Source organism: Macrobrachium rosenbergii, chromosome 53 (assembly GCF_040412425.1).
Source record: "Macrobrachium rosenbergii isolate ZJJX-2024 chromosome 53, ASM4041242v1, whole genome shotgun sequence".
NCBI lineage: Eukaryota > Metazoa > Arthropoda > Malacostraca > Decapoda > Palaemonidae > Macrobrachium > Macrobrachium rosenbergii.
In genome coordinates this window covers 5,435,324-5,455,972 of record NC_089793.1, presented here as the reverse complement: position 1 = coordinate 5,455,972, position 20,649 = coordinate 5,435,324, and the positions used below count along the sequence as shown (strand labels likewise).

The window sequence follows — 20,649 nt, the reverse complement described above, 5'->3', positions numbered from 1 at the left end:
TACTTTATACAGGAGCGATACTTCAAACGGGAGTGATAATTCTATTATGTACAAGAGCGATACTTCAAACAGAGTGATGATTCTGTTATTCAAAAGAGCGACATTTCAAACGGGTGTGATAATTTTAATATTCGCAAGAGCGATATTTCAAACAGGGAGTGATAATTTTAATATTTACAAGGGCGATATTCCAAACGGTTTGATAATTCTAATATTCACAAGAGCAATATTCCAAACGGAATGACAGTTCTAATCTTAAGCTTTAATAGTTAGAATGATGCAAAGGAATGGTAACATCTACATAAAACCTCTAATTTCCATAAACACAATTAGCAACACGAACAAAATGTTATCGTTCCTAGACAATATTTAAATACTGTGAACTTAAAAAAATTTATACAGGAGTCAAAATACTGACGAATCATGTCTATATTTAACAGTTTTTCCCAGAATCTTCTGCACTTGTAAGTTAATAGCCCATTACATTTTAAATCATGAAATTGCACTGCAAAATATTCTTAAAATGTGCCGCAAACGCCGGAAGATTGAGTACTTCTTTAGACCATTAATGGGACTTAAGATAAGTTCAATTCCGCAAGGTTACACTCATGCAGATTAATAATATAAATGAATACCTGGGGTGGGAACGCGCTTCGTAATGACTAGGATGAATTATTTTAGATCAGGTTATCTTTCAAATTTACTTTTTACTAAAAGTTTAGTTTCATTTTTTGAGGTCACTGATGCCAGCAAAAATAACAGTCCTCTACAGGTCCTGTCATCCTGATTACCATAGTTCCTTTTCTTACAAAGAAGGCATATTATCACTTCTGGGTGATTTGTTCAAAAAATAATAGCAAGAATTGTTAATAAAAAATTCTCTAGACTTTCCAGATTTATGTTAAGTTATCCTTCCTCCCCATTTTACTCGTATCATTCCGACAACTAAATGAAGTGTTAAGTTGCCCATCCCGCCGGCCTTCACAGAAAGGGGACACTGAATCGTTTTTCTAACCTTCAAAAAATATTTAATGGAAAAAATGAAGTATTTGCACTACCGAGTTAAAACATAGTGGTATGACACTACCAAGCACCCATCCTCTTCCACCTCCATCCCCCGCCCATCCCCAGCCCCACCCCCCACCTGCATTGTTCCTGCCTTTGACTTTTCATCACTTTCTTTCGGTCTCTCTCTCTCTCCGTCCATCCGTCCAACTTGTTCAACTTCAATTTCGAACTCTTATTTGAGAACAAATACTTGCGCCCAGCACAAGGAGTCTGAAAATCACTCAACGTTCTGACAATGGAAGTATTTACTGCTGGACTGCAAAGAGTAGCTGAAATTATTATTTAATATAGTGATAAATACGATCTACGCTTTCCGTAAATAAGATGTATTTTTCTTACTTCTTCCAAGATCATTCTTACTCTTTGCTCCATGACCCATTTCGCCTCTCGTGTTTTTGTGTGGTTTTCATTCAGATATCGTCAGCTAAATCATTATTTATCGTCAGACTGGGTCATCTTTTAACTTACCTTTGAATATCTGATGAGCGTGAGTCTCAGGAAAATCAGAGAGAGAGAGAGAGAGAGAGAGAGAGAGAGAGAGAGAGAGAGAGAGAGAGAGAGGAGAGAGAGAGAGAGAGAGAGAGAGAGACTTAAAATTACGAGTTCAGGGAAACTAAACGACCGTAATACTTCGACTGCTATGACGAGTTTCCAGCTCGATCCTGGAGAGAGAGAAGAGAGAGAGAGAGAGAGAGAGAGAGAGAGAGAGAGAGAGAGAGAGAGAGAGATAAAATCAAGAGTTCAGAGAACTGGACAACTAATACCTCGACTGCTAGACGCTTTTCAACTCAATCCAGTCAACGAACAACTGCTTCGAACACAAGCCCTTCCCGAGAGCCCCAGGACAAACAAGAAGGTACAAGAAAAATAATTGTTTTACTCACCATTGTGCAGATTCTCCTCCAGTGGTATAAGAATTGGGAGCACAACGTTAATCGCCATTTTAGTGCTGTGGGACCACCCGAATGTCTGTGAGTATGTCTGTCTGTGTCGTCACTTGTAAACTTCTTCAGCTGGGAACTACGAAACCGTAATTCTCTCAAGAAGCTTTCACGTCATAAACTGTTGTATTAACTTGAATGAATGTGTTTACTTAGACGCTTCTTCTCTTTTCTAGGTGCAGAAAGTTTGATAAACTGTCTTTTTTCAAGTTGATTTTTCCAGATTGTTTCTTCATGAGAAATTATATCCAACACAGCAGTAATTCGACTGTCCACAAATTCTATAAAATCGCTCTGCAAAGTCTTGAAGACCATTTGCTTTCCTTCATGTAAGTCATTTGCACAGTTCATTAGACGCACGTACAAGTAAATTGGGTAATTACCTCCCGTTGCCAGCCTCTAATGACGTGTTCTGAAGACTATCTGCGAACAGAAGAAAACGAAGGATTAAATTCAGGAAATATCAAGAGCTCGTAAGCCCCTTGGGTCGACTATATGGGCAATAATGCACGATTTACTGTATCCCACCTGAGTCATTAAGGCTTAGGTCTCAGTTCAGCTCCTCGTCTGAAAGGGAATGGAATTCTGCTTACGTAAACGTGCTTTCTCTTTTGAAAAAAAAAAATTATATTAATTAACAAACACCAAATATTTCTGTAGCACCTTCCAAAATAACAAAAGTCAACACTACTAACAAGTATGTCTGTGGCACCTTTTTCACTATAAATTACATTTTTGCAGATATGAAGTGAACATGTAAATATGAATAAATTGAATTTACAAATACAAGAGGTATAAGTGTATCTATATACCTATATACTGCATGTGTGCAAAACTGTCTGAAAATAAATAAATTTGATAATAGTACGAATACAATAGGTATAAATCTATCAATATACCTATGTACTGCATGTGTGCAAAATTATTTGTGAAAAAAATAAATTTTATAATAGTTCAAATAACTGCTATCTGCTAAACTGTTTTGTTTATCTGTCTCCTGCCATTTTGAAATTTCAAGGTACCCTTCTATTATTATTAAGGGCTATTATTTCATGTGTCATTTTTGGATCCCATGATCCCCTTTTATTATTTAAAATTTGCTATTATTCCACGAGTCATTTTTGAATTTCAGGGTACCTTCCTATTTTATCTATAAAGGTGCTATTGTTTCACATGTCACTTTTGAATCTCAAGATCCCCTTTTATTATTTACGTAGTTACTATATCATTACACGTGTCATTTTTTGAATGTCATAGTTCCCCCTGTGTTCCCATTTCATTCCTCTTCGAATACTCATCAATATCAAATACACCCAGAAGATTAACCCTGCTTATAAATGCATTTTCAATGTCTGTAAGGAATTAGAAGCCTCTTGGTAACCGAAACTAATTAGGTCGCTGCTCCTTAAGTCTCTACACAAGTCATTACTCATAAATACCCACAAAGTCATTGCAATTAAGGCCTCCCCTATAAAGGAACCGCAGAGTTAAGGGCAATTTCGTCTTTGGCTTCCCCCTCAGAATTAAGCCTTCCCATTACTGACACCTGGGTAGAGCTGTGTCCCTTTCACTTCCATACAGCTGTGTCTCAAACAAATGACTGTTTAGCTTAATGAGTTTTAACCCCCTTACTTACTGCTAAGCCCTGACATTAATATGTACGCGCGTGACTACCTAAAGTTGTGTTATGTATATTTCCTAGCTAGTCCTTTTGAATTTCTTCTTTTTCATCCTGACTGCCACCAATTGCAGTCCACTTACTACTGTGTTCATATTTCCCAAAGAAGCATAATTGATTTTTCAGGAATTATATATATATATATATATATATATATATATATATATATATATATATATATATATATATATATATATACTCAAACATACATATATATATATAAACAATATCATATATATATATATATATATATATATATATATATATATATATATATATATATATATAATATATATATATATATATATATATATATATATATAAAGTTCTGACTCACATCAAGATCAGACCCTAAACCTCTCAAATAAAAGGCAAGGGCATTGGAAACTGACCCACACATCTGAGAGACCTAGGCTCGATAGCAACGTAAATCAAGAGTTTATGCATATATGTATATACATATGTACAATATATATATACATATATATATACACACACATAGACACACACACAACTTACTATACATACATACATATATATATAGATATATATGTATATATATATATGTGTGTGTGTGTATGAATATCAGCGGAAATACATAAAGCACTATAAATTCAAAGGGAAGTGGACATTCCACAATCATGAGTATCTCACATTAATTTCCCCGTCCTGTCATTCAGTCCACTTTCCCTCTCCCTTGGCAGCATTTAGAATAATAAAGCGAATAACGAAAATCGACATAAAGGTCCTGCTTTAGTTAGAACTGATTTCGACGACTGGAGGATATTGAAGCCATAAATTGTCAGTTACTTCAACAAATCTTCTAAATGAAATGTGTATTTCAATGTACGTCTGCCTTCTCACATGTTGTATAGTTGTAAAATAATTGTATGAATATGCATTTAAGGTATTAAGAGACTAATGACACAATCGTATGGCTTCATTTGATTGCATAACAGTCAACCATTAATGATTGAAATGTTATGACACCACAAAGACGCAAATTCCCCGATATTTTACCATTTTTTGTGTGTTCATATAAATTAATCTCACGTTCACACTTTTATCATGGACTGTGGATAAACTCCGTCCATGTGGATAAACTAGATATAAACTATATATATATATATATATATATATATATATATATATATATATATATATATATATATGTATGTATATATATATAGATATACATATTTATATATATATATATATATATATACTGTATATATATATATACACATCTATAATACATATACATAATACACACACATATATATATATACACACACATCTATGATACATATATATACATATATAACGACTGCGTGTGGCAATGGTAGGAGGTGGGGAGTTGGGGTTAAGATCATGGTGCTAGCACCTCAGACCAAAACCAATGCTTGGAAACGGAAGAGGTAATAAATCAAATTATACTAACTATATATATATATATATATATATATATATATATATATATATATATATATATATGTATATATATATATATATAATATATATAATACCTATTATAATCTTTTACAAAGTCTCTAGCTCAAAATGTCAGTATATGTCTTCATTCAGAATGTATGAGAGTTTACTGGGGGAAAGTTTCCGGCAAAAAGCAGAATGGCCCTCTCGTAAAAATCTAGAAAGAATTTGGACCCGGAGTCCACGTCTCAGGTATTGGGAGTTATTGACCCGTTTAAAGAACACCTTAGATTTGAACATATTTCCTTGCAAGAAGATTTCTCTTACTGAACTGTGCTCTTGAGAATTTATTACTTTGGAAATTTTTGCGTGTGTTTGTTTCGTAAGTTATGGTAACCCTCGCTCTGTATATTTTACTTGCATACCTGCAAATTTAATATTATTATTATTTAATAAGTCGTGACCTTGGTAAAATAATTCCATAACGTAGCCCTATCGAAAATATAATTTCATTTACCTCTGAGGGCAAAACAAGACAAAAATCAGATAAGTTTTTTTTTGTTTTATCAAAATTCATTGCTTTATCTTTGCTCTAATTCACACTAAAAAATTATTCTATATATTTCCATGACAAGTTTATTTCCTCTTGCCGAGAGGAAAGGGAAGCTGGTCCATTTCCTAAGAGATCTTGTATTTTGGTGAATATATACATAATTATATATATATATATACACATATATGTGTATGTGTATAATAAACATATAAATTGATACATATATATATATATATATATATATATATATATATATATATATATATATATATATATATATATATAATCACACATGTCCATTATTTACACCAAACACTGAAACATACGATATTCTGAGTGATAATACAAGCTCAGAACATGCCATTCCGTTACATTTTCAAACGCTAGCAATACCTGAAACTCCCATGAAACAATTCTGTACACTTCTGTTTTAAATTGTGTCAATACAGGGAAAACTGTATTGCGTTCTGAAAGTATAATGACACTGAAAAGGACATTTCTGAACCAAGAAACGTGAAATGAATGGAGAAAACTTTCGCAGGAGCGTGGCAATATTCAATCAAATTTCGCCCAATTACGCTTTCACGTCTTGCAAGGGAAACCCTAATTTATTCCACGCACGTGGAGACTGGCCCGTTGACTTCGTATCATCCAACTCTAATGGAATTTTCCGCCACGTTGGCTATGCAAACCAATATTTTTCCTGGATGTCTGAGCTATATTCCTCCAGCTGTGGAGAAACGCGGTCAACGGGTTGAATAAAAATGCTGTTTTTTATCTTACAGGTTAACTGAAATGCAAATAAATATAAGGTTTTAGCAGCAGTTGAAATGTATGTAAAAAAAATTATTTTTATTCTACAAGTTATAACTAATCGACGTGAATTAAAGTCATGTACAAAATATCTCTTTTTACTTTACAGGTTAACTGAAATGCAAATAAATATAAGATGGGATTACTTTTAAAAATAGTTGCAATGTACAGTAGTTGAAAAAAATACTTTGACTCTACAAGTTAAAACTAACCCATGTGAATTAAAATCATGTACAAAATATCCATTTTAACTTTACAGGTTAACTGAAATGTAAATAAATATAAGGTAACCAATTTGGGATGACTTTTATAATTAGTTGAAATGTATGTAAATTTTTCTTTTACTTTTACTTTACAAGTTAAAACTAATGGATGTGAATTAAAGTCCTGTACAAAATATCTCTTCTCACTTTACAGGTTAATTGAAATAAAAATAAATGTAAGGTGAATAATTTGGGATTACTTTTAGAAGTAGTTGAAATGTATGCAAAAAATAAATTTTACTTTTACTCCACAAGTTAAAACTAACCGATGTGAATTAAATAGTCATGTACACAATATCTCTTTTCACTTTACAAGTTAACTGAAATGCAAATAAATATAAGGTAAATAATTTGGGATGACTTTTATAATTAGTTGAAATATATGTAAAAAAAAATTATTTTTACTCCAAAAATTAAAAGTAAATTGAAGTGAATTAAACAGTCGCGCACAAACTACCTATTTTTATCTAACAGTTTAACTAAAACTACCTATTTTTATCTAACAGTTTAACTAAAATGTAATTAAATAGGTGGTGAGTTAACAATACTTCAAAAGTTGTTGAAATATATGTAAAAAAAATTTTTACCCTAAGTTAAAAATCGATGTGAATTAAACAGTCTTGCACAAAATATATTTTTTTTTACCTTGTAAGTTGACTGAAATACAAATAAATATGAGGTGGGTAACCTGGCAATATTTTGAAAAGCAGATGAAATATACGCCAAAAAATGTTATTTTTACTCTAATTTAAAGTCGATCTGAATTAAACAGTCAAGCATAAAATATAAAATTTTACCCAATAGGTTAACTGAAATACAAATATTTCTAGGTAAGTCATCTGGCAATACTGTGAAAATCAGTTGAAATACATGGCAAAAAAAAAAATCTCTACATTCACTTCACAATTTTGACCTAAATCGATACGGGGCAAAACCTCACGCAACACGGCATTGAAAACTTACTGAATTGTGCTACCAAAAGGATTATTTTTTCTTCTTCTTTCCTTTTACATTTTGAGACAAGGGTCGTTAAACCCCAATCAGAAAACAGAGACCGGACGACTCATCTCAAGAATTCCTTTTTTCCTCCATGAAAGGATCCCGAGTGATTCATTAAAGGGGGAAGACTCCGTTCAAGGACAGAGGCAGAATCTCGATCAAAGGATGGCCGGCAGGGGAGAGAGAGAGAGAGGGAATTTATATTGCAACAATTCAAAGACTATTTACAAAACAGTGGAGGGATGTTGGGATTTACATCTTGCCATTTCCTCGTGAAATTGATTTTATGTACTGTATATGGGTAATCTCTCATAAGTTTGAATAAGTTTGAAAGCACTTAGTAGATATATATATATATATATTATATATATATATATATACATATATATATATATATATATATATATATATATATATATATATCATCTATATATATAATACATATATATAATGTATATATTATATTATATATACACACTATATATCTATCTAACTTTATGTGAAGAAATTGATAAGTTCAGAGTGGATTGTGGTTAATAAATACTACATATGTATCTGATAAAAACTGACCAGAGATTCTACATATATTATTATATATATATATATATATATATATATATATATATATATATATATATATATATATATATATATATATGGAAGTTGGCTCATATAGTACTAGCCCTCTGATTTTAGCAAAGTTGGAATCAGGAAAACAGCCCTATGGCTCCTCCATCCCGAATGTGACCCACCTCTGTCGCCTAATACCAGGTACCTGATGCATTTATTCGGTAAAGATGAACACTGAATTTTTTATGGAACGGGTCCAAGTCGTTCCTCTGATTGGAATCGATGTTAGGATTCCTCCAAAAGAGGTAAACTGGCAACTACTGGACCACACAAGACCCTCTGATATACTATCCTATCAAACAAAAGGTCTCAGCTTCGACTCCTGAGTGAGAAGAGACGGATTGGCAAGCTGGGTTAAAATCCCATTATGCATCTATAGGCAGTTAATTATGTGCATATTAGTTAGACAACTGTAATGAATATGATGACAAGAGAAGAGGGTGACTATTTTTTTTTATAGGAGACTTATCCCAAAAGACTGCTGAGAAGAGGAAGTCAACCACAAATTCTGTATGTATGTATGTATGTATGTATGTATGTATATATATATACATGTTGTATATATATATATATATATATATATATATATATATATATATATAGTTTATATACATGCAGAATTTATATATACATATATGTGTGTGTCTGTCTGTCAACGATTGTGTGTAGATGTAGTGTGTACATGTTAAAACGGTTCAAGGCAAAAACAAAAAACTGTTTCCCAATCGTACCGAAATCAACTGTTAAAAAATTGTTGATGGATTCTACTGCATAGATCACGTAAGTGCCACGTTGGCTATACCGCTGGTATTAAGATCAGCGAAGACGAGCAACGCTGGGTATCATCAGTACTAGAATGAAAATTTCTTCAGAATGTTGAAGCAACGCCAACTGTAGTAATATAAGACAACAAAACCTCAAGAGTCAGAAACTGATATCAGAAAATAAGTCTTATAAAAATGAATATTATAAAGAAGTGTGAAGCCCTTATAAAGTACTTTTTAAATAATTATATGTTCTCACAACATGCTACATTCATCCCCCCCTTTTTTGTAAAAGAAAAAATCGAACTTTCAAAAACCCATCAAGAGCAGAAAAGTTCAAATTGTAAAATGTGATTCGAAATAAGATTTTTCCTTTCATGAGCCAACTCAATTAACTTCCCTATTACAAAGACTGAAAGCCTTTTTCCAAAAGTGGGGCCATTTTTTCATTAATGCGCTTTTCCCTCTTCGCGCTTTAATTCCAGTCACGAAAACATAACCTAAATTCACAAAGCGGAACTTTTTATTCTCTCTCTCTCTCTCTCTCTCTCTCTCTCTCTCTCTCTCTTGTCTGCATTACACGTCTTCATTTCTACTGCCTAAAATACACAGAACGATATAATTTCTCTCACCCAGTCATTCAAAACTTTTTCCCAACTCGGGCATACCTTACAAACCCCGGTCAGCAGTTCTTTTCACTTTCAGTGTCTTCCACTTTACATCATTCAGCTCTGCCTATCTTCTAAGCCTGCAATCCAAATACTCACTCCATCGATGCATTATTATACTCACTTAACCCAGCATCTCTTAACATACTTCTCTTAATCTGAAAACTATTTCCTCCTTTACTTGCCTATAAAACAACTACTCACTTTCTCCAAAGTAGTTACTCATATTCACCCTCCTTTTTTCAATAGCTGCCTTTTGATTCACTCTCATTTTCCTCATAACAACCTGACCTATCCTCCTGTATACCGTTAAACGATCTTCCCATTTATCGTGCAATTGCTCTTGAAATTTTTTTTCTCTCACTAAATCTCCCATTTCCTCCTCCCACCACTTGTTACTTTTATTTCTATTTCCTAACCTCCGATAACCGGTCCTGGAATTTTGCAAAATGCTCTCTCTCTCTCTCTCTCTCTCTCTCTCTCTCTCTCTCTCTCTCTCTCTCTCTCTCTCTCTCTATATATATATATATATATATATATATATATATATATATATATATATATATATATATATATACTACTATATCTATACCTCCTCTGAAATAACTGTATGAGATGGCATGAAATTAATTAAAAAAGGTTAAAATTATAACAAAATAATTTTTCAAATCGTAATGTGCATAATTGTTAATGGTCTGCTTATGACTTAATATTTCAAAGTTTAAAGATGTCATTTGTAAAACTGGTGACTGACTACAATATGTTTACACACACACATACACACATATAATAATACATATATAATACATATAATACATATATATATATAATATATATATATATATATATATATATATATATATATATATATATATATATTATTAACTTATCACATACACAATTGTTCTGTGCATTAGTACGGATACTTGATCATTTGGACTGTTTGTCCAAGAAAGCTTGTAACTTTTTGAATAAAAACTCCATTAGATACCATCCAGTTTGAATGAGGTCCTTTTAGTAATATATATATATTTATTTACACATACAAACACACCCTTACTAACCCATACGTCATATTATATTCTCATATATTAAACATCAAAGACACCTTGATTTCCATAGCGGTACAGAATCTGAATTCGACGGGTACGTGTGGAGCAGAGTCGAAATCAACTTAATTCACTTTAATGGTTGAACTGATATGTCATCATCACCTGACTGGAACGCCAAAGCACTTTTTCCTATAATTCCCTTGATATATATATATATATATATATATATAGCATATATATATATATATATATATATATATATATATATATATATATATATATATATATATATTTAATTTAATGTGTGTGCGCGTGGTCTAGTATATATACTACAACTCTCATCCATATAATTAGCAAAGAGGAGCTGAGTGAGAATCTCGAGTGAAGAAATAGATAAAGACGTGTTCGACAAAAAAAAAAAAAAAATCGTAACGTTTTGCTTAGGTCTAGAGATGAATATCCATATAATTTAAAAGAGCATGGAGAAGTACACAATACACATATATCGTAACGTTTTAAGCATATATATGTGTATATATAAGTATATATGTATATATAAAACACTGATTTTGACAACAGAAGCCCCAGTCGTTTACCTCGCTGGAAATTATGCATTCAAACATTTTCTCCGCACAAACATTACTGGTTTTTCCAAAGACTGATTCAGGAAAATAAGGGAAGTTCCGGCCTTATCCGAGCAAGCTACGCAGCGCCAGAAATGATTTAATGTAATACGAGAGAGAGAGAGAGAGAGAGAGAGAGAGAGAGAGAGAGAGAGAGAGAGAAATGATTTAAAAGCGAAATGCTGGGGCGAACTGGAAATTCTTGAATAAACAGCGGACTGGAATCTGATTTTTGCCCGAAGATGATTTATGTAGTTTTATCGAAGCTATGCAAATGAAAGGGTGAAGACAAGTCAGTTTATCAGATAAATCAAAATGGGAAATCTCCACGGCTCGCCTTTTATCGATTAAAAAAGAAATGAACCCCTTAAAAGCCTCATCTTTAAATGCTGTTCAGAACTGGCAGCTTTTAGATGACCACCACCACCACCACCTCTCTCTCTCTCTCTCTCTCTCTCTCACACTCTTTCAAATATTCCTCAGAAAACTGAGCCTAAAGATGCACTAAGTTATAGAGATTATCTCTGTACTACAATCTTCTAATCTTTTTATAATTAATCCAAAAATACTTGGACGAAACGAACTGTATCGTATAATGGTAAACTGACGAAGCGAAACAAAAATGCAATGGTTTTGAAGAATTTTTTTCTGCGCTTATCGAAAAGTTATGTATTTCATAATGGAGTTGGTTCGGCATTCATATCGGATTTTGGGGCGATAGTGGTTTAATAGACCAAACTGTATGTAAAAGTTTCTTTCTCTGTGGCAGGTCTCACAGATTTTACAAGACCACAAAAGGGAGAAGGTAATTTGCACCCATTTCACAAGGTATCTCCCAAATCGAGTTTAATATTTCTCTCTTATTCTACTTCTTACCTGTAGTATACTTTTCGATACATCGTACGTTAACTTATTAATCTCTCTCCATTTCTTCTCAGCATTTGCTCTCAACTGAATCAGAGGACTGTCCTTCCATCACCAAAGTCGAATGGGACAGAGATCCAATTGTTTCTCGGCCAAAGGCGGGCCGAGAATGAGCTGTTCCTCTGATCGCAATTGTTTTCTTGCATATGCAAGCAGCAAAAAAAAAGATACGAAAACGAAAACTGATTGCGCGTTAGTGTCTGCTCACTAATTAAAAACCTTGACCCTTTTTTTTTTTTTCGCTTTCGCTCACGAGTATACCAATTACCTTCGTTAACAGAATCGGGCTTCATGAAAGCAATTTTTAATGAATTCCTTCGTTAGGAGGCCGAGGGCCATTTGCTGTCAGGGAAGCAACTTTTGATTAGTTTTCAGTTACAAAACATCTCATTAGTCGCACGGCCGAAAAGTTGCTCAGGCCGTACCTAATTATTTTACTTGGCCAGTATTTCCCGTTGCGTTTTCATGATCAGGTAATACAGTCTGCTTCCGCATCTCTTGGGGAAAGTTTTGCTTTGCAGCGAGTCATTTTCGAAGTTGCCTGTGGGCGCACAATTTTGAGCTGGTGACGAGACACACCTCGGACGAACGTTTGTTAACATGACACGCAAATTTCTGAGGGATGCTTTGCGTGTATAATAAAGCGTAATATTTGAGATAATCAGTAGATTATCATAGAATAGAACAGAATATAGAAATTAGGTCAGGGGCCAAGCGCTGGAACCTATGATGTCATGTCATTCAGCACTGAAACGGAAATTGACAGTAAAAGGTCTGAAAGGTGTAACAGGAGGAAAACCTCGCAGTTGCAATTTGAATCAATTGCTAGGAGAGGGTGAAAGTAAGATGGAAGAAAGAGAATATAAACGGAGGTAGAGTAGAAGGAATGAAAGTGGTTGCAGGCAGGGGCCGAAGGGACGCTGCAAAGAACCTTAGGTAATACCTACAGTGCACCCCCTAGATTGTCACGATATGCTTGCGACTGTCCCACTGACTGCCAATCAGGTTTAGAGAATATGAAAAACGTTTAGCAAGACAAGATATCTACGGTTATATTCCCTGCAAGTCCCCTTTTCGATTATCACCTAACATGTATTTACTCTCGATTAATGTCTTCAATCATCATCAATATCGATTCTCACGCATCTCACTATTTCCCACTTCCGACCATCTTCCTCCCCTGTAACCTCTGAAACACCACTCCAAAAGATTTTCCTTACCTTGCTCTCTCTCTCTCTCTCTCTCTCCTTCCCTCTCGAGTGTTGAGCAAAGGGAAGCATTTTCTAAAGGGAGGCAAAGCCTGTCAGAAGTTATACAGCGCCGCCGAGCATGAACTGGAAGGATTTCGTCCGCATGAGCGGAACTCGAGTCGAGACTGGAGTCGAATCGCAGCCTCCGATGTGTTTGAGATTTTGTGAACCAGGGACGAATTCGGATAATTCCAGATAATGCAATTTGTTTCCTTATTAATCTTTCTTGAATGTGGGTTTCGTCTGCACGTTTTTTGTCTCCAACTTGACTTTCCTCGAGAAGCCTTTGTAAACTCGTCTGAATTTGGTTTTGAATGTGAACCACATCTCTTTTCTGCAGTATATATATTTAAATATGCACATATATATACATATACATACATACATACATACATACACACACACACATAGATATATATATATATATATATATATATATATATATATATATATATATATATATATATATATATATATATATATATATATATATATATATATATATATATATATATATATATATATATATATATATGAGCCTTTCAGTCGAGAAACACGCCAAGCGCCATCCTGGGCCGAAGTGTTTTTAATTTAATTTATTATATCTTAAAAATGGCACTTGGCATGTTTCTCGACTGAAAAGCTCATATACATTCAAATTCAAATATGTTTCTCTCCACAAATTTTTGGTTAATATTTACTTCCACAACGTTAATGTCGAAAGAAAAACCGAAATTCAATTGAAAAGCTGCAGAGAGAAAAAAAAAAACAGTTTAATTTACAACGCGTTCTTTATTAAGTAGCGGGCTTCCCCTCTCATCCTTCCATTAAAGTCTGACCAGAAAGCACAGGTGAAGCATCAAATATTATTTTTCAATACCTCTCTATAATTTCTATATTTCTTTATTTCATTTGCTATAGTCAGCAAACGTTTCTCCCCTCTATTTCTCTCTTTATTGTTAGTTACGTATATTATGAGGTTTTTGTACATAAATTGACACAGTTACTGCCATAATGTAACAAAGCAAAAAAAAAAAAAAAAAAAAAAAAAAAGAAATACGGTATTGAGAGAGAGACAGAAAGAAGCCTCCCCCTCCCCACAGCTCACGGCCCTCCTGGGCCAAAGGTAACATTTCTTAAAATTGCATTCGTATATTACATGGCAGAAATTGACACAATTTCTGCCATTATGGGGAATCTAACTCCCCTTCACAGTGGATGATTTCTGTCCTTCGTATAAACTGTTTTATTTCAGGCCATCGATCACAGATTTTTGTGTGAAGTTCTGAAAGGTGACACATTGGTTACTGTGACATTGCAAACGCATTTACAGTTTGAGGGAACGGGGATTCCCTACCAAACATGTAAATTCGTATATTACGATGGACTTTCCCTTTGTTATGCACAGAGGTCCTACAGATATCGGATAAGTTATGTTGGTTGCATCACCTCAACAAAATACGTACATATATAACATATATATGACTGTGAAATATTTTCTGTTTAAACAGAATTCCACCAGATATAAGGAGCCCATAAAAACGTCAAAATGTAGAAAATAAATGCTACATTTCAGAGGCCAAGCTGTTTCTCTCTTGCCTGAAGAGAGAGACAGTTTGTTCTCTGAAATATAGCATTTATTTTCTACATTTTTTGTTTTTATGGCCTTATAATTGAATATATATATATATATATATATATATATATATATATATATATATATATATATATATATATACACATGCATATATATATACATACATATATATAATATATATACAGTATATGTATGTATATATATATTATATATGACGTATGTCACATTCATTTACAACAGGAAACATGAAAATAATAAATTCAAAAGTTAATGCAAATATTTACATGTACACCCAAATATATATGCAGTTTCTCCCCCCAAAAAACCCCTCTACCCTTTTGAGATGGAGTTCCTAGCCCATACTTTTACACCCTCCCTATAAGACCAACTACAGTCGACTAGCCACTAGGTACATAATCTACTGCTTATGTTACCATAGGCACAATGGATATTTCCACAAACGTAACAGAGTCGTTTCTCCTCATTGGGTTTAAACTCTGGTCTTCCCCCGTGAGGAAAGGTTGGAACTACTGAGCCAAGAAGTACATTTTTGTACACACAAGCACAGACGCACACACATATACACACACGCACGCGCGCACACACACACACAAACACACACATATATATGTATGCATGTATATATATATATATATATATATATATATATATATATATATCATATATATATTAAATATGACACATGAGTCATATATATGCACATAATACATACATACATATATATACATATACATGTGTGTGTATGTATGAAAGCATGGATGTATGAATGTAAGAATCGAGCTTAATCTGGGCAAAGGGCACCACCAAAATATCTATAACCAGAACAATGAAAACCAACATTTCATAAGCAAGTTCATAAGACCCGAAAAACCAACTCCAGGCCGACTCACAGAAACCACTGGGAGGGTTCCATCGGAGGTAATCCCCGGGATAAACGACGGAATCTTCTTAAATAATGCAAACCTGGCGGCTGATGAAATAAGCCAGGCCTTCTTCATCCCATTCCTTGGATATTGTCTTTCCTTTCTCTTTTATCTCGCCTCGTATCAGACAATAAGCAGAAGGTCGGCCGTCTTATTATTCTCACTAAGTTGCTTTTTTTTTGGAGAGAGAGAGAGAGAGAGAGAGAGAGAGAGAGAGAGAGAGAGAGAGAGAGAGAGAGAGAGAGGTTTATAGTAGCGTAGGTTGCTATTTCCTTTGTGATTGGAACTCGGTGTGTGTGAATATGAGGTTCATTGTCTCTCTCCCAGTCTTAATTCTTAATATTTCTGTTTTTTGGGTTTTATAATTTCGAGGGGATTAAAACAAACTCAATTTTCCTCTACTACAAAGCTCTGTTACAGGGCTTTGTGAAATACCTCAAAGATTTACCTTTGTATTTAGACCGTTTGGTCTTCCTGTATTACAAACCTAAGTTACAGGACTTCATAAAATTTTTCAAAGATTTACGTTTAGATTCAAATTGCTTTTTATGAGCTGAACACTACTGGTTGGCAATGCCAAGGCTTTAAATTTCGAAAGTTGAACATACTGTATAAACACTATAATTTGTTGTTTATTCGATAAGACTCATTTAGAGAAAGAAAATTAATCTCAATATTTTGACCTGACAATTTTGCCTTGGTTTCAACATAAATGATCTTTGGGAATGAGGTTGCTAGCCTTATACCCTTTTCTTGACCTCAACTGACGCTGGTACTTCTTCATAACTGAGTCGACTGATGGGCGGCAACCAGGCATCGCACCACGGACCTTCTGATTACAAGCCAATTGCTCTATATCACATAATTTATTTATTTATATCTGTGAGCCTAATAAGGCTTTTCCCTGATAGGTTCAAATCAAGGCATTATTCAAGTCCTGTTCATCCTTTAACTGCTGGGTCAAAGAAAAATACAACTCCTGCGCAAAAAAGGTTCAACATTAACCATCAGCAAACAATGAAACGCCCGCAAGCACTGCGCCACTCACCTCTTTATTGCAAGCAGCCTTGCTTTTCTTTGGCAAACCTCGCCCGCAGTGCACTTCCTTCCCCCGTCAATCATGCATTTATCTATCTCAATTTCTCAATTGAAATTCTACCATACAAATCCCCAGGTATGCATAGTACAGTTATATCTCAATTCTTCAGATAATCACCATTATCACCTTTCCCTTTATACAAAGGGTAACGATTCCTTTCATCTACTGTATCTGCTCTGCTCTTTCCCAACCCGCCCCCCCCCCGCTATCCAGACACCTTACAAAGCCAGGTCAGCTACCCAATGAAATTACCATCACCATACCTCAGCAAATTACTTGTAATCCTGTCAGTTGGAACCCTCGCATTCTCCTTTCTTTTGCCCTCATATTCTCATAAGTAACTTCTGTTTTCCTTTGTGCAATTTACATACAATCCTTCATTATTTAATCGTTTTTGCATTTTTAACTTTATACATACACACACATATATATCTGTGTGTGTGTACAGGATTCTGTAAGTGGGATATGCAAATAAATATACAGAGAGAGAGAGAGAGAGAGAGAGAGAGAGAGAGAGAGAGAGAGAGAGAGAGAGAGAGAGAGAGAGGATTCATTATCATGAATAAATGGCAAACCGTTCTAACCTCATTGCAAGCATTATTAGGCATACAAAAACCTCCTGTCCCTTCTTCCACCTCATTTTTATTGACAGTTTCATTAAACCCCTGAGCAGTTCAATGCATCTACACCGCAAGACTTGAATACTTATTGTCAATGGCACCATAAACCTCACCCCTGTGCCTAAGGGCAACTTTCATTATCTGTTATGACGTCACTGCTTCCTCCGTAATCCCTGCCACCCTCCCGGATTAACTGAATGGCCCTGTATTGTGTAATTTAAATGCTAAGCACATGTAACAATATAGATGCATAATTTAGTAAATGCATATTATTTTTAATTGCATTTAAATAAAACAATACAAATACTTCTTTTCGAAAGCATTAACTTTGAATATTAAAGGTTATCATTTACTCATGATTACCGTAGAACTGATAGAACAAAATAGCAAATGGAATGCGGGAGAAAGGTTTAAGAAGTCTGAATGGACAGGGAAAGGTGGAGAAGGCTGATAGGCAACAGCGACCCCACAGAGAAATAGGGAAAGCTGAAGACAAAGAAGAAGAAGGATAAGAAGACAAATAGAATTGGAAGCTCATTTTATAAACAGGCAAAAGACTATCCATTCAGATTCTATTATTAATTCGACTTCAGTCTTAAGATTTACTCTCTACCTCTTAGCTTAATTTCTATTCATAAATAGGGAGCTTTGCGTAAAGCAAACCAACTGTTAAATACGATAAGAGTATTAAGCAAGATTTCCAACGGAAATAAGCTCGAGGGATGAAAATGTACAGCGGAAATAGTCTTAGAGGGTCAGATCCTATTAATTATAATTCAGGAGTTATTTCATATACCTCTGTACATTACAATACAAATCATATACGTATAAGGATTTCTGAATGGGTAGCCAAACTGACAAAAGCTCAATGCATATATATATATATATATATATATATATATATATATATATATATATATATATATATATATATATATATATATATATATATATATATTATACATATATATATATATATATATATATATATATATATATCATACATACATACATACGTACATACATGAATATGAATATATATATACATATGTATGTATGTATGTATGTATGTATGTATATGTATGGTATGTATGTAGGTATATATATGTGTAAGCGTATTTGTGTATATTATATATATACAAACACATATATTTACTGTAATATATGTATGTGTGAGAGAGAGAGAGAGAGAGAGAGAGAGAGAGAGAGATTTGTGCATGCTTTTCCCTCAACTTTTTCTTTCTTTCGCCTTTCAAATAAAAAAAAAATGATTACATCAAAAGAAATCCTTCGATGAAAATACAAGGGAATGTGAAGCAAAGTCCTAAGGCGGTTTATCGATCGCTTTATGGATTACCGATATACAACAATCACAAGACTGGCATACAAGAGCACTGAAATTCTTTATTCGTGGTCCGTGTGTATTTAATTCTCACTCGAGCGAAAACGTTGATAAGGGTCAGTAACTGTCAGAAATTCCTTTGCCAACTATAAAATGTTTTAACATTAATATTCATAAAAATCTCGTAACCGCACGAGTCGATAAAATTGTGAAGAAATCCAGTGGCGTCAGGTTAAATATAAACTTAAAAATATATAAACAAAATGGGAGCTTTCGAGAATCGCGCAGGTTCTCGAGAGTTCTCGTTTTGTTTATATATTTTTAAAAAATACATACTTACAATGACACCACTGTGGATTTCTTCACCATTACTACTATCACTATCGCTAATGTTTCTCTTGATTTTGCTGCTAACCTCAGTAGCATCAGTAAGAAGAAATTAATTATACCTGGCGGCAGGTATAATTAACTATGTAAATTGGTTTCGAGAGGGATTCCACTGAATTCCGCTTTGCATCTAGTATAAGTCTCCATTCTCTTTCTTTAATCAAGACCTCAGGAAATGGAGGTCTATTTAATGAATAAGGGCCCAACAGAAGAGATGCCTATCCTTCCTTTAGTGGTTTGAATTTTCAGCCGCAAGGGACGGTAATGGCAGAGGTGGAATTTTAATGGAAGCGTTGATTACAGTCTTCAAAAGCACAGTTAATTTTAAGAAATTGTATAATTACTAGTACAGTGAGGGGTCTGGAGACTGAACTTTTGATTTATCCTTGATAGCAGGTAGAAAATGAATGAGTTAGGCATAATAACCATAATTAACTATAAAGGATTCTACAGTGTCTTTAGAATCTTATTTCAATATCCAAGGGCCATCAATGTAAGAAATGATGTATTTTAAAGTAAGCTATATAAAAACAGTAGGGAATTCTAAGATCATTTCGCCCAAGACGAGCCTCAGAGAACAAGAGAGAGAGAGAGAGAGAGAGAGAGAGAGAGAGAGAGAGAGAGAGAGAGAGGAAGCCCTTCCAGTTCGCGACTTAAGAGGCAATACACACTGACAGACATCTGAGAATAAACTCTGATGAAGGGAGAATCAAGTATTATTACCCAAAACAAATTCACAAAATACCATTTTAGCATTTCAACCGAAATTTATTTTTCTTACCCTCACCTACGAAGAAATGAATAACATTACTGACATCAAATAGTCCTTCAAAAGAAGGCATCGTGCTTACCCCATACAAAAATGGGAAAAAAGCACGTTAAAAGAAGAAGAAGAAGAAGAAGAAGAAGAAGAAGAAGAAGAAGAAGAAGAAGAAGAAGAAGAAGAAGAAGACTGACGACTTTCAGTTGGAATTGGAATGAGAATTTAGGCAAAAGGCCAAGC

At 34.0% G+C, this 20,649-nt stretch overlaps 1 pseudogene; it reads right to left on the bottom strand.

Moving 5' to 3' along the window:
* Positions 1-20,649, bottom strand: part of LOC136834046 (putative neural-cadherin 2) — a 316,958-nt pseudogene that overhangs the window by 69,012 nt on the left and 227,297 nt on the right.